The sequence below is a fragment of the Arachis stenosperma genome, chromosome 9 (genome assembly GCF_014773155.1).
Source record: "Arachis stenosperma cultivar V10309 chromosome 9, arast.V10309.gnm1.PFL2, whole genome shotgun sequence".
Classification (NCBI taxonomy): domain Eukaryota; kingdom Viridiplantae; phylum Streptophyta; class Magnoliopsida; order Fabales; family Fabaceae; genus Arachis; species Arachis stenosperma.
In genome coordinates, this window is record NC_080385.1 from 137607678 (window position 1) to 137623060 (window position 15383).

The 15383-nt window shown below is 39.9% G+C and overlaps 1 non-coding gene across 1 annotated transcript; it reads right to left on the reverse strand.

Moving 5' to 3' along the window:
* Positions 1 to 902: 902 nt before the first annotated feature.
* LOC130952056 (small nucleolar RNA R71) lies at positions 903 to 1010 on the reverse strand. Its single transcript, XR_009074238.1, has one exon. It is a non-coding gene; the product is annotated as a small nucleolar RNA R71 (small nucleolar RNA).
* Between the last annotated feature and the right edge of the window lie 14373 nt (positions 1011 to 15383).

Below are 15383 nucleotides of genomic sequence, written 5' to 3' on the forward strand. Positions count from 1 at the left end.
ATCTTTTCTTGTTAGGCAAGTCATTATTTTTTAAAATCAAATCTTTTTAAATTGTTTTTCAAATCATATCTTCTCAATCACATCTTTTTCAAAAAAGTTTTCAATCATATCTTCTTCAAAATCTTTTTCAAAATGATTTTAAAATCTTTTTAATTAATTTTCGAAAAATCTCTTCCCCTTTTCTCACATCCTTCTATTTATGGAGTACCACTCCTCCTCAATGCACAATTCGAACTCTATCTCACTAAGTTTGAATTCTTCTACCTCTTCCTTCTATTTTTCTATTCCTCTGACACCTCAAGGAATCTCTATACTGTGACATAGAGGATTCCACATTTTCTTGTTCTCTTCTCTTTCATATGAGCAGGAGCAAAGACAAAAGCATTCTTGTTGAGGCTGACCCTGAACCTGAAAGGACCTTGAAGCGAAAGCTAAGAGAAGCTAAAGCACAACTCTCTGTAGAGGACCTAACAGAAATCTTCAAAGAAGAAGAACCCATGGCAGCCGAAAACAACAACAATGCCAACAATGCAAGGAAAGTGCTGGGTGACTTTACTGCACCTACTCCCGACTTCTATGGGAGAAGCATTTCTATCCCTGCCATTGGAGCAAACAACTTTGAGCTTAAGCCTCAATTAGTTTCTCTAATGTAACAGAATTGCAAGTTCTATGGACTTCCATTGGAAGATCCTCATCAGTTTTTAGCTGAGTTCTTGCAAATCTGTGACACTGTCAAGACTAATGGGGTTGACCCTAAGGTCTATAGACTTATGCTATTCCCTTTTGCTGTAAGAGACAAAGCTAGAATATGGTTGGAGTTACAACCTAAAGACAGCCTAAACTCTTGGGAAAAGCTAGTCAATGCCTTCTTGGAAAAGTTCTTTCCACCTCAAAAATTAAGTAAGCTTAGAATGGAAGTCCAAACCTTCAGTCAGAAGGAAGGAGAATCCCTCTATGAAGCTTGGGAAAGATACAAAAAATTGATCAGAAAATGTCCTTCTGACATGCTTTCTGAATGGAGCATCATAGGTATTTTCTATGATGGTCTCTCTGAACTATCCAAGATGTCATTGGATAGCTCTGCTGGAGGATCTCTTCATCTGAAGAAGACGCCTACAGAAGCTCAAGAGCTCATTGAAATGGTTGCAAATAACCAATTCATGTACACTTCTGAAAGGAATCCTGTGAACAATGGGACAAATCAGAAGAAAGGAGTTCTTGAGATTGATACTCAGGATGCCATATTGGCTCAGAACAAGATATTGACTCAGCAAGTCAATTTAATTTCTCAAAGTCTGTCTGGAATGCAAAATGCACCAGGCAGTACTAAGGATGCTTCATCTGAAGAAGAAGCTTATGATCCTGAGAACCCTTCAATGGAAGAGGTGAATTACATGGGAGAACCTTATGGAAACACCTATAACTCTTCATGGAGAAATCATCCAAATCTCTCATGGAAGGATCAACAGAGACCTCAACAAGGTTTCAACAATAATAATGGTGGAAGAAACAGGTTTAGCAATAGCAAGCCTTTTCCATCATCTTCTCAGCAACTGACAGAGAATTCTAAGCAGAACCACTCTGACTTAGCAACCATGGTCTCTGATCTAATCAAAACCACTCAAAGTTTCATGACTGAAACAAGGTGCTCCATTAGAAACTTGGAGGCACAAGTGGGACAGCTGAGCAAGAAAATTACTGAACTCCCTCCTAGTACTCTTCCAAGCAATACAGAAGAAAATCCAAAAGAAGAGTGCATGGCCATCAACATGGCCAAATTTGGAGAGGATGAAGAGGCAGTGAGCACCACTGAGGAAGACCTCAATGGACGTCCACTGACCTCCAATGAATTCCCTAATGAGGAACCATGGGAATCTGAGGCTCAAAATGAGACCATAAAGATTCCATTAGATTTACTTCTGCCATTCATGAGCTCTGATGAGTATTCTTCCTCTGAAGAGGATGAGTATGTCACTGAAGAGCAAGTTGCTAAATACCTTGGAGCAATCATGAAGCTAAATGACAAGTTGTTTGGTAATGAGACTTGGGAGGATGAATCCCCTTTGCTCACCAAAGAACTGGATGACTTGTCTAGGCAAAAATTACCTCAAAAGAGACAAGATCCTGGGAAGTTTTCAATACCTTGTGCCATAGGCACCATGACCTTCAAGAAGGCTCTGTGTGACTTAGGGTCAAGTGTAAACCTCATGCCTCTCTCTGTAATGGAGAAGCTAGGGATCTTTGAGGTACAAGCTGCAAGAATCTCACTAGAGATGGCAGACAATTCAAGAAAACAAGCTTATGGACTTGTAGAGGATGTTTTGGTGAAGATTGAAGACCATTACATCCCTGCTAATTTCATAGTCCTAGAGACTGGGAAGTGCATGGATGAATCCATCATCCTTGGCAGACCCTTCCTAGCCACAACAAAGGTTGTGATTGATGTTGACAGAGGAGAATTGATCATTCAAGTGAATGAAGAATCCTTTGTGATTAAGGCTCAAGGATATCCCTCTGTCACCATGGAGAGGAAGCATGAAGAGCTTCTCTCAAATCAGAGCCAAACAGAGCCCCCACAGTCAAACTCTAAGTTTGGTGTTGGGAGGCCACAACCAAACTCTAAGTTTGGTGTTGAACCCCGGCATTCAAACTCTAAGTTTGGTGTTGGGAGGTTCCAACATTGCTCTGAGTATCTGTGAGGCTCCATGAGAGCCCTCTGTCAAGCTACTGACATTAAAGAAGCGCTTGTTGGGAGGCAACCCAATGTTATATTTTATCTATTTCCCTTTGTTATTTTATGTTTTTTGTAGGTTGATGATCATGAGAAGTCACAAAATCAATTAAAAAAGCAAAAACAGAATGAAAAACAGGAAGAAAAACAGCACACCCTGGAGGAAGGCCTTGCTGGCGTTTAAACGCTAGTAAGGATAGCAGTTGGGCGTTTAACGCCCAGTCTGGCACCATTCTAGGCGTTTAACGCCAGAAAGGGGCACCAGACTGGCGTTAAACGCCAGAAAAGGGCAAGAAGCTGGCGTTAAACGCCAGAAATGGGCACCAGCCCGGCGTTTAACGCCAGAATTGGCACAAAGTGCATTTTTGCACGCCACTTGGTGCAGGGATGACTTTTCCTTAACACCTCAGGATCTGTGGACCCCAAGGATCCCCACCTACCCCACCACCCTCTCTCTTCTTCACCCATTCACCAATCACCTCAACACCTCTTTCCCAAAAACCCCTCACCTATCAAATCCCACTATTCTCTTCACCACTCACATCCATCCTTCATAAAACCCCACCTACCTCACCATTCAAATTCAAACCACTTTCCCTCCCAAACCCACCCATAATGGCCGAACCCCTACCCCTCTCTTCTTCACCCCTATATAAACCCATCTTCACTCCTTCATTTTCACACACCCTAAACACTACTTCTTCCCTTTTTGGCCGAACCACAAAGCCATCTTTCTCTCCTCCATTTCTTCTTCTTCTACTCTCTTCTTTCTTCTTTTGCTCGAGGACGAGCAAACTTTTTAAGTTTGGTGTGGTAAAAGCATTGCTTTTTGTTTTTCCATAACCACTTATGGCATCCAAGGCCGGAGAAACCTCTAGACAGAGGAAAGGGAAGGCAAAAGCTTCCACCTCCGAGTCATGGGAGATGGAGAGATTCATCTCAAGGGTGCATCAAGACCATTTCTATGAAGTTATGGCCTTGAAGAAGGTGATCCCTGAGGTCCCTTTCAAACTCAAAAAGAGTGAATATCCGGAGATCCGACATGAGATTCGAAGAAGAGGTTGGGAAGTTCTTACCAACCCCATTCAACAAGTCAGAATCTTAATGGTTCAAGAGTTCTATGCCAATGCATGGATCACCAAGAACCATGATAAAAGTGTGAACCCGGATCCAAAGAATTGGCTTACAATGGTTCGGGGGAAATACTTAGATTTTAGTCCAGAAAAAGTAAGGTAGGCATTCAACTTGCCCATGATGCAAGGAGATGAACACCCTTACACTAGAAGGGTCAACTTTGATCAAAGGTTGGACCAAGTCCTCACTTACATTTGTGAAGAGGGCGCCCAATGGAAGAGAGATTCAAGAGGGAAGCCGGTTCAACTAAGAAGGCATGACCTCAAGCCCGTGGCTAGGGGATGGTTGGAGTTTATCCAACGCTCAATCATTCCCACTAGCAACCGGTCCGAAGTTACTCTAGACCGGGCCATCATGATTCATAGCATCATGATTGGAGAGGAAGTGGAAGTTCATGAGGTTATAGCCCAAGAACTCTATAAGGTGGCGGACAAGTCCTCTACCTTGGCAAGGTTAGCCTTTCCTCATCTTATTTGTCACCTCTGTTATTCAGTTGGAGTGGACATAGAAGGAGACATCCTCATTGATGAGGATAAGCCCATCACTAAGAAAAGGATGGAGCAAACAAGAGACCCCACTCATCATGAAATCCCTGAGATACCTCAAGGGATGCACTTTCCTCCACAAAACTATTGGGAGCAAATCAACACCTCCCTAGGAGAATTGAGTTCCAACATGGGACAACTAAGGGTGGAGCACCAAGAACATTCCATCCTCCTCCATGAAATTAGAGAAGATCAAAGAATCATGAGAGAGGAGCAACAAAGACAAGGAAGAGACATTGAGGAGCTCAAGCACTCCATAAGACCTTCAAGAGGAAGAACAAGCCGCCATCACTAAGGTGGACCCGTTCTTTAATCTCCTTGTTCTTTATTTTTCTGTTTTTCGAAAATTATGCTTTATGTTTATCCATGTTTGTGCCTTATGATCATTAGTGTCTATGCCTTAAAGTTATGAATGTCCTATGAATCCATCACCTTTCTTAAATGAAAAATGTTCTTAATTGAAAAAGAGAAGAATTGCATGACTTTCAGATTTTATAACAGATTAATTATTTTGATGTGGTGGCAATACTTTTGTTTCTGAATGTATGCTTAAACAGTGCATATGTCTTTTGAATTTTGTGGTTCATGAAATGTTAAAGTTGTTGGCTCTTGAAAGAATGATGAAAAAGGAGACATGTTGCTGAGGATCTGAAAAATCACAAAAATGATTCTTGAAGCAAGAAAAAGCAGTGAATACAAAAAAAAACCGAAAAAAATAGAAGAGAAAAATAAAAAGTAAGCAGAAAAAGCCAATAGCCCTTTAAACCAAAAGGCAAGGGTAAAAATAAAGTTGTGATCCAAGGCAAAAGAGTGTACTTAAGAACCCTGGACACCTCTAATTGGGGACTCTAGCAAAGCTGAGTCACAATCTGAAAAGGTTCACCCAATTATGTGTCTGTGGCATGTATGTATCAGGTGGTAATACTGGAAGACAGAGTGCTTTGGGCCACGGCCAAGACTCATAAAGTAGCTGTGTTCAAGAATCATCATACTTAACTAGGAGAATCAATAACACTATCTGGATTCTGAGTTCCTAAAGAAGCCAATCATTCTGAATTTCAAAGGATAAAGTGAGATGCCAAAACTATTCAGAGGCAAAAAGCTAAAAGCCCCGCTCATCTAATTAATACTGATCTTCATAGATGTTTTTGGAATTCATTGCATATTCTCTTCTTTTTATCTTATTTGATTTTCAGTTGCTTGGGGATAAGCAACAATTTAAGTTTGGTGTTGTGATGAGCGGATAATTTATACGCTTTTTGGCATTGTTTTTAGTATGTTTTTAGTATATTTAGTTGAGTTTTTAGTATATTTTTATTAGTTTTTAGTTAAAATTCACTTTTCTGGACTTTACTATGAGTTTGTGTGTTTTTCTGTGATTTCAGGTATTTTCTGGCTGAAATTGAGGGACCTGAGCAAAAATCTGATTCAGAGACTGAAAAGGACTGCAGATGCTGTTGGATTCTGACCTCCCTGCACTCGAAGTGGATTTTCTGGAGCTACAGAAGCCCAATTGGCGCGCTCTCAATGGCGTTGGAAAGTAGACATCCTGGGCTTTCCAGCAATATATGATAGTCTATACTTTGCTTAAGATTTGATGGCCCAAACCGGCGTTCAAAGTCACCTTCAGAATTCCCAGCGTTAAACGCCGGAACTGGCACCAAAGTGGGAGTTAAACGCCCAAACTGGCACAAAAGTTGGCGTTTAACTCCAAGAAGAGTCTCTACACGAAAATGCTTCAATGCTCAGCCCAAGCACACACCAAGTGGGCCCGGAAGTGGATTTTTATGTCATTTACTCATCTTTGTAATTCTTAAGCTACTAGTTCCCTATAAATAGGACCTTTTGCTATTGTATTTGATGTCTTGGAATCTGGGTAGCTATCTTTAGTCTTATGCTATCTTAAATCATGGGGCTGGCCTCACGGCCATGCCTAGACCTTGTTCTTATGTATTTTCAACGGTGGAGTTTCTACACACCATAGATTAAGGTGTGGAGCTCTGCTGTACCTCGAGTATTAATGCAATTACTATTGTTCTTCTATTCAATTCAGCTTGTTCTTATTCCAAGATATCACTTGTTCTTCAACTTGATGAATGTGATGATCCGTGACACTCATCATCATTCTCACCTATGAACGTGTGACTGACAACCACCTCCGTTCTACCTTAGATTGGGTAGATATCTCTTGGATTCCTGATACACGACGCATGGTTGATCGCCTGACAACCGAGCGCTCGCCTGACAACCGAGCCAGCCATTCCGTGAGATCAGAGTCTTCGTGGTATAGGCTAGAATTGATGGCGGCATTCAAGAGAATCCGGAAGGTCTAAGCCTTGTCTGTGGTATTCTGAGTAGGATTCAATGATTGAATGACTGTGACGTGCTTCAAACTCGCGATTGTGGGGCGTTAGTGACAGACGCAAAAGAACCACTGGATTCTATTCCGACATGATCGAGAACCGACAGCTGGATAGCCGTGCCGTGACAGGATGCGTTGAACATTTCCACTGAGAGGATGGGAGGTAACCACTGACAACGGTGAAACCCTTGCAAAATGCTTGCCATGGAAAGGAGTAAGAAGGATTGGATGAAGGCAGTAGGAAAGCAGAGAGACGGAAGGGACAAAGCATCTCCATTCGCTTATCTGAAGTTCTCACCAATGAATTGCATAAGTATCTCTATCTTTATCTTTATGTTTTATTCATATATCATCCATAACCATTTGAGTCTGCCTGACTGAGATTTACAAGGTGACCATAGTTTGCTTCATACCAACAATCTCCGTGGGATCGACCCTTACTCGCGTAAGGTTTATTACTTGGACGACCCAGTGCACTTGCTGGTTAGTTGTGCGAAGTTGTGTTTATGCCATGGTATTGAGCACCAAGTCTTTGGGGCCGTTACTAGGGATTATTTGAGTTGTGAAAAGTAGTGATCACAATTTCGCATGTCAGGAATCCGGAAGGTCTAACCTTGTCTGTGGTATTCCGAGTAGGATTCCGGTATTGAATGACTGTGACGAGCTTCAAACTCCTGAAGGCTGGGCGTGATGACAAACGCAAAAGAATCAATGGATTCTATTCCAACCTGATTGAGAACCGACAGATGATTAGTCGTGCTGTGACAGAGCATTTGGACCATTTTCACTGAGAGGATGGGATGTAGCTATCAATAAAGGTGATGCCTCCAGACGATTAGCCGTGCAGTGACAGCACATAGGACCATTTTCCCGAGAGGATTAAAAGTAGCCATTGATGATGGTGATGCCCTACATACAGCTTGCCATGGAAAGGAGTAAGAAGGATTGAAGGAAGAGTGAGTAGTGAAGTAGAGTTTCAAGAGGAACACAGCATCTCCATACACCTATCTGAAATTCCCACTATTGATTTATATAAGTATTTCTATCCCTTTTTATTCTCTATTTATTTATTTATTTTCGAAACCCAAAACCAATTTAATCTGCCTAACTGAGATTTACAAGGTGACCATAGCTTGCTTCATACCAACAATCTCTGTGGGATCGACCCTTACTCACGTAAGGTATTACTTGGATGACCCAGTACACTTGCTGGTTAAGCTGAATGAAGTTGTGTCCACACATAGTTGAAAAAGCAATGAATTTTACAAAATACAATAACAAAGGAATCACAATTTCGTCCACCAGTGGATTTCTTCTGATTCAATTTCTTCTTCATTTTGCACCAAGGGCATGGGAGGTTGTGCTTTCTCTTCCTTAATCTCCATGTCAAGTCCAATGGGAGAGGATTCAAATGTAGATAAGAATTTGTTAATGATTGAATCCATCTCTTGATCATCTCCTTCAAAGTCTTCAACTATGATATGCTTTGGAGGTTAGACACCCTCCTCAACATCAGCTTCAAACGTCTCTAAAAGATGCTCTATAACTTGACTTTTCCATGGAGGTTCAGCATCTCCTAAGTCTTCAACCACTGCCTCCTCTTCTTTTTCGATAATTCCGGCTTCCTCCACTTGTTCTAATATCAAACCGTGCTGCTCACTATCCACTGGAGTGCCCAATTTCTCCTTCCTGCTACGTTCTTCAGTAGATTTCCCACATGAAGCCATGGGGGTTCTTTGAATGTCCGAACGTCGGAAAGGTAATTGATTTCTTGCTTGATCTAGGTATTTAAGTATGAAATCGTATTCATCCTTGATGATTTCCTGTTCAACCCTTTCTTCACCTTCAAGTACAAAATCCTCCTTGTTGTCTTCCTTCACTAGTTCTTCAACCGTGCTGTCAACTTCAAGGGTCTCTACTACCTTCACCTTTAGTGCCTCCTCTAGCTCCTTATGAAGTATGGATTCGCGAAGATGATCCTCTCTCTCTTGTACTATGTCAATAGTATCAGTGGGATCATGTTGCTCTTGGATTGATGGATGTTGGCGCTCTTCCATGGATGGTGGTGATGGATGGGTGGATCATTATGTGGTTGAGATGGACGTGCAGTGGAGCTTGAGGGTTGAATATTGGGTGTAGAGGGTTGGCCCAAGCAGGATATAAGTGCTTGAAAAGTAGAGGTGAGACTAGTGATAGAGGTAAGTTTGCTTTCTATGGAAGTTTGGGGTGGATAAGAGGGTTCATTTGTTGGGAGAAAAGGTTCATAACACGAAAGTGGTTCCTCTTGATAAGGATATGGAGATGGTGTATATTGAGGTGGTGGTTCTGGGTATGGTTCATATGGTGGTTGGTGTGGTGAATAAGGATTGGGGTTATATGGAGGTGAATGGTGGAAAGGGGCTTGTGAGTGTGGTGGTTCAAAGTTATGTTGTGAGGATGGTCTCTGAGCATACGGTGGGGCTTGTTGGTAGCTACTAGGCGGTCCACCATATCTATCATCTTGGTATGCATTGTAGGATGGTCTTTGTCTGGGATATCTTGGAAGGTGTTGTTGCCTAAAGGGTTGATCAGATCATCTTGGCTCCGTCCATCTTTGATTGCTTTGACCTTGATGTATATTCCTGTTATAGCTTCCATTCCTTGCAACAAAATTAGAACCAAACTTAAAGCGAGAGGGGTGAGAATTCATAATAACTATCAGAAATAAGAGGGAAGAGAAGGAACAAATAAACAAGTAAAAGAAATTTTTTTTAAATATTTACAATAACCAATAATAAGGCACACGTTTGCAATTCCCCGGCAACGGCGCCATTTTGAAGAACTGAAGATTGATGGTTTAGAAGTTATAGTAAACTCTCGTTGTAAGTCTAGTTACTAAACCAAGCAATCAACCTTTCTTACAAACGTTTTGGTTGTCATAAGTAACAAACCCCTAAATAAATTGATAACCGAGTATTTAAATCTCGGGTCGTTTTCTCAAGGAATTGTAGGGAGGTATGACTTATTATTGGCTATGAAAAAGGTAAAATTTTGGGGGTTTTGAGAATGAGGAACAAGTATGATAAATGATAAGCGAAATAAATAAATAACTATAAAATAAACTCTTGGCAAGATATGAAAATTCGGAAGTCCTATCCTAGTTACTCCTATAAGAATGGAAGTTAATCCCACTTAGTTAACCTTTGCGTAAGCAAGGGAAAGTCCAGTGAACCAATTGGTTAGAATTCCCAAGTCCTAGCCAAATCCTAAGGAAAGACTAGAGTTAGTAGAATTCCAGTTAATTAGCCGACATAACAATCAATTATGAATAGTTGATAACTCAAGAGCTTCCAGTTAATCAATTAAAGCCAATAATATAAAATTTACTTGAATGAAAATAATTTGAATAGAGCTCAAGCATCAATAACATAAATTAGAGAAAACAATCATAAGTCTGAAATACCTCAAATAACATTAATTAAGAAAATCATAACATGAATGTCATTAAGCCAAATTAGCAACATATATAATTAAAATAAGAGAAGTCAAAATAAAGGAATATTGAACCTGATATGAAGATGATATAAATTCCTAATTTCTAAAAATCCTAATCCTAAATCCTAAGAGAGAGGAGAGAACCTCTCTCTCTAAAAAAACTACATCTAAAACCTAAAATTGTGAATTATGAAAAGCATGTTGAGTTTCTGCATGTTCCCTGACTTTAATCTGTGTTTTTGGACCGAAAATTGGGTTGAAATCCGGCCCAGAATCTCTGCCAGCGACTTTTGTAATTCTGCAGATCGCGCACGTCACGCGAACGCGTCATTCACGCGGACGCGTCATTTGGCGTTTTTCTTTTCTATGCGGGCGCGTCGTCCATGCCTCCGCGTCGCTTCTGCTTTTCCAATCCGCGCGTCCGCATCACTCATGTGGCCGCGTCACTGCGAATTCCTTTCTTCTGCGTGGTCACGTCGCTGACGCGTACGCGTCACTTCTCGCTGGTCATCTCCTCAATTTCTTGTGTTCCTTCCATTTTTGCAAGCTTCCTTCCCAATCTCTCACTCATTCATGCCCTATAAAGCCTGAAACACTTAACACACAAATCAAGGCATCGAATGGTAATAAGAGATGATTAAGATTAGCTAAATTAAGACCAAAGAAGTATGTTTTCAATCATGTAATAATTTTAGGAAGGAAATATAAATGCATGCTAATTATATGAATAAGTGAGTAAAGACCATGATAAAACCACACAATTAAACACATTGTAAACCATAAAATAGTGGTTTATCAGTCTCTCTCTCTTTCTTTCTCAAATTCCATTCGGTTAAATGAATGGATGAAGTCTAAGTAAGTTATATATATATATATATATAGTAAACTTAGAAGGGTTAGTGCTGATATGTCATTTTCTTAGCATTTTGAATTTTTTTAAAAATGAATTTTACTTTAAAAATTCAAAAGGTAAGTAATTTGGTAAGAATAGTCAAAAGGAGTTGGTAAAAACTTGCTCTCTACTTTACTCCCTTTTCTATTTCTGTTACTTTTTTACCCTTTCTTTCTTTTTCTATTTTTATTGAAAAACTCAAATACCCTTCTTCACATTTTGAGTTTCTGCAAGAGGAATCAGTCCATTCAAATGATGAATATGTTCATCAGCGGAAAAATCTGCACAAGTCAGCTACAACAGCATCTCTTGCTTCTTTAACATTCTCTTCTGCCTCCATCAAACTTCATCGCAACCAACTCCAATTCACTTCTCTAACTTTGGCAGCGCTAAACAAAAGAGAAAGGAACCCATCTGGGCAGCTGATGCGTGAGCATCTTTCTTATCTTTTTCTAGTGAATTTACACTTAAATTGTTGAGTTTAATCAAGAATTAAATATCTTTTAGCCACTATGGATGCTGCTTTGAGTCTTGTACATTTCTGTTATTTTATGTAGCATTCAGCTGGATTTGATGAAATTTCTGCAGCACAAGAATTAAAGGAGAAAACCAGCGAGGAGCGACACATACGCGTACCTGACGCGTGCGCGTGATTCGGAGCTTTCCATGGCGACGCGTGCGCGTGTATGACGCGTACACGTGATTTGAAGATTTGCATAGCGACGCGTGCGTGTACTTGACGCGTACGCGTGACACACGGAAAAGACTATCGACGCGTAGGCGTGACTGACGCGTACGCATGACATGCGCCACGTGCAGAAAACGCTGGAGGCAATTTCTGGGCTGCTTTTGACCCAGTTTTCAGCCCGGAAAGCACAGATCAGAGGCTGCAGAGTGAAGGAATCAAATGGTCCCCATCATCAATTGAAGACTTGATGATTGTTATAATTAATTTTGATTTAAATTCAAATTTGATTTTTAAATTAAGAAAAGATATTAGGATTAGTTATAAAAGGGGATTCCTTTAGGGAATTCTATACCAATTAACATTCCCTCTCAGACAATTTACCTGAATCCTTATTTTTCTCTGAGACATGAGCAACTAAACCTCTATTGTTAAGGTTAGGAGCTCTGTCTATTGTATGGATTGATACTATTATTTTTATATTTTAATTCATGTTTTGATTTATATTTCAATAATTGCTTTCGTTCTTTATTTTATGAATTTGGGTGGAACGGAAGTATGACCCATGTTCTAATTGAGTTCTTGTATAACTTGGAAAAGCTTTTTACTTGAACAACAGCTTGAAAACATATTATCCTGAATTTCTAATTGTTTGTATTTAACGGGATACGAGACATATAATCCCCTTATTTTTGGATAATTAGGATTCTTGTGGCATATAAACTGGAATTTCATTATCACCCTCTAATTGGAATTAATTGACCAAGGAATTGGCAGTCGATGAATTTTAGAGGAGACTAGGAAGGTCTAAGGAATTAGGGTCTAGTCACAAATAGTTTGCCATGAATTAAATCTTACATGACTAAAATAATTAATAAGAAAAGGCAATCAGGAAAATAGATAACTTTGAAGTCTTAACTGTTTCTCCAATATTTTATTTTCAACTTATTTACTTGCGTGCCTACCTTCTGATATTTTCAACTTAAACCTTTTGAACATCTCAAAACCATTTTCTGCTTGCCTAACTGAGCCAATCACTCAATCATTGTTGCTTGATCCATCAATCCTCGTGGGATCGACCCTCACTCACCTAAGGTATTACTTGGTACGACCCGGTGCACTTGCCGGTTAGTCTATGGTTGTAAATTACCGTACCAAGTTTTCGGCCAGGATGGGAAAATGACGCATATGCATTAGGAATGCGTCCGCTTGGTGGGGCTTGTGCGCCCACCAGAGTTCCAGCCCCACACCAGCATAACTCTCTGGCCAAAATTATAATTGACGCGCACGCGTCATGGACGCGTACGCGTGATCCAATTTGTGCGCAAGACACACTTCCTTTGCCACTCCCGCGCAACTCTCTGTTCACTTTTATTTTTCACGCACACATATATGACATGTACGCATCAGCGACGCTTGCGCGTCGTGTGCTCCTTTTTTTTTTTTTGAAGAGTTCGGTTCCTGTTCAAAAATAGCTGCATGATCAGAAAAATAGTGAAAACTCAATAAAAATCAAATAAGTAAGAAAACTACTACTACGAAAAACAACTTAGAATGAAAAGGAGCGATCATACCACGGTGGGTTATCTCTCACCAAGCACTTTTAGTTAAAGTCCTTAAGTTGGACATGTGGTGAGCTCCTTGTCATGGTGGCTTGTGCTTGTACTGATCCAAGAATCTCCACCAATGTTTGTAACTCCAATGGCCACCGGGATTCCAAGCTAGGCGCATAACGCATTCGAGCAAGTTGAAACAAGTGACAAGGCCCCAAGAGTGTTGATTGTGGGAATGAATTTCAAGGTTCCAAACCTTGCTTTTACACCCGTCTTCTTATGGATCACCATTGTTCTCACCGGGTGGCAAGCAATCTGAATTCTTACAGAGACATCCAAACAACCTTCTAGACCCATTCAATTGAGCTCTACACCAATCTTTGCACTTCAATTTGGAGCATACAACCATATTGAACCTTGCTTGACAACTCTTGCCACTAACCATCTTCCTTTTACTCTTAATGCCACAAAGAGCTCTAAGTTGACCATCCGTCTCTAGTAGCCCATATTCAAGTTGGAAATTAAGGGTTAAGGATAGGAATTTTACCCACTTGAATGTTGTATTAGATGGTAATGGCTTTGGGAGAGGTCTTGCAAGCTCCACTCCCTTGTGTTCTTCTTTGAATTCTTCACCTCTTTGCAAGCTTCCTCAATTTCAACCTCTTTCTCTTGGTAGCTTTCTTCTAATTCAATCTCTTCTTCATTACTTACCAAGGGCATGGGAGGTTGTGCATCTTTCTCTTCTTCCATATGTGAGGGTGGAAAGTTTTCTAATTCATTGGAGTATAAACTCCTTTGATTGATGTCCTCACTTTCTTCCCTAGGATCTTGCATTGTATCTTTTGGGAAGGAATTTGCTTATTCCTCTTTCTGGTTCTTGATTAGCAACTGTACATGTTTCTCTATATTTTTGACACTCGTCTTTATATCATGTAGGAATTCTTTCATGAGAAGCTCAAGATCTGATGGTATTTGAGATGAATAAGGAGATGGTGGCTCTTGATATGCATAAGAAGGAGATGATGAGTCTTGATAAGTGTAAAAAGAGGATGGTTCTTGGTATGAATAGGGAGATGGTGGCTCTTGATATGGGTAGAAGGATGATGGTTCTTGATATGGATAGAGAGGTGGTGGTTCTTGGTATGAATATGGAGATAGTGGTTCTTGATATGAATATGAAGGTGGTGGCTCTTGATAGTTGGAACATGGAGCATTAAAGTTTCTTTGGTTTTGACTTTGCCAACTAAAATTTGGATAGTTCCTCCATCCACCATAATATGAATCACTACTTGGGTGTGAGTAGTAATCCATGTGATCTCTCTCTGTTATTTTTTCTTAGCACAAAACACCAAAAAGGATTAAACGCACCATGTGGTAAACAGGAAAGCAAAGAAGAAAGAATAGAATTCTAAGAATTAAAATAAGAAAAATTAAAATAAAACTAACTAGGAAATACCAAACTTAATTTTAGAAATTAAGAAAAATATTAGTGCTATTTATTTATAAAAAATTTTTTTCGAAAATAAAATTTAAATAAAATTAAAACTAAAACGCCTAATATAAGCAATCAAACAACTGATAGTTGTTAATCACAGTCAATCCCCAGCAACGGCGCCAAAAACTTGGTGCGGTATTTTACAATCCACAAACTTACCGGCAAGTGCACCGAGTCGTACCAAGTAATACCTCAGGTGAGTGAGGGTCGATCCCATGAGGATTGATGCACTAAGCAACAATGGTTAAATGATTTACTTAGTTAGGCAAGCAGAAAATGGTTTTGAGATGTTCAAAAGGTTTAAAAAGTGACTTCAAAATATCAGAAGGCAGGCACGCAAGTAATTAAGTTGAAAATAAAATATGGGAGAAAACAGTTAAGGCTTCAGAGTTATCTATTTTCCTGATTGACTTTTCTTATTAATTATTTTAGTCATGTAAGATTTAATTCATGGCAAACTATTTGTGACTAGACCCTAATTCCTTAGACCTTCCTAGTCTCCTCTAAAATTC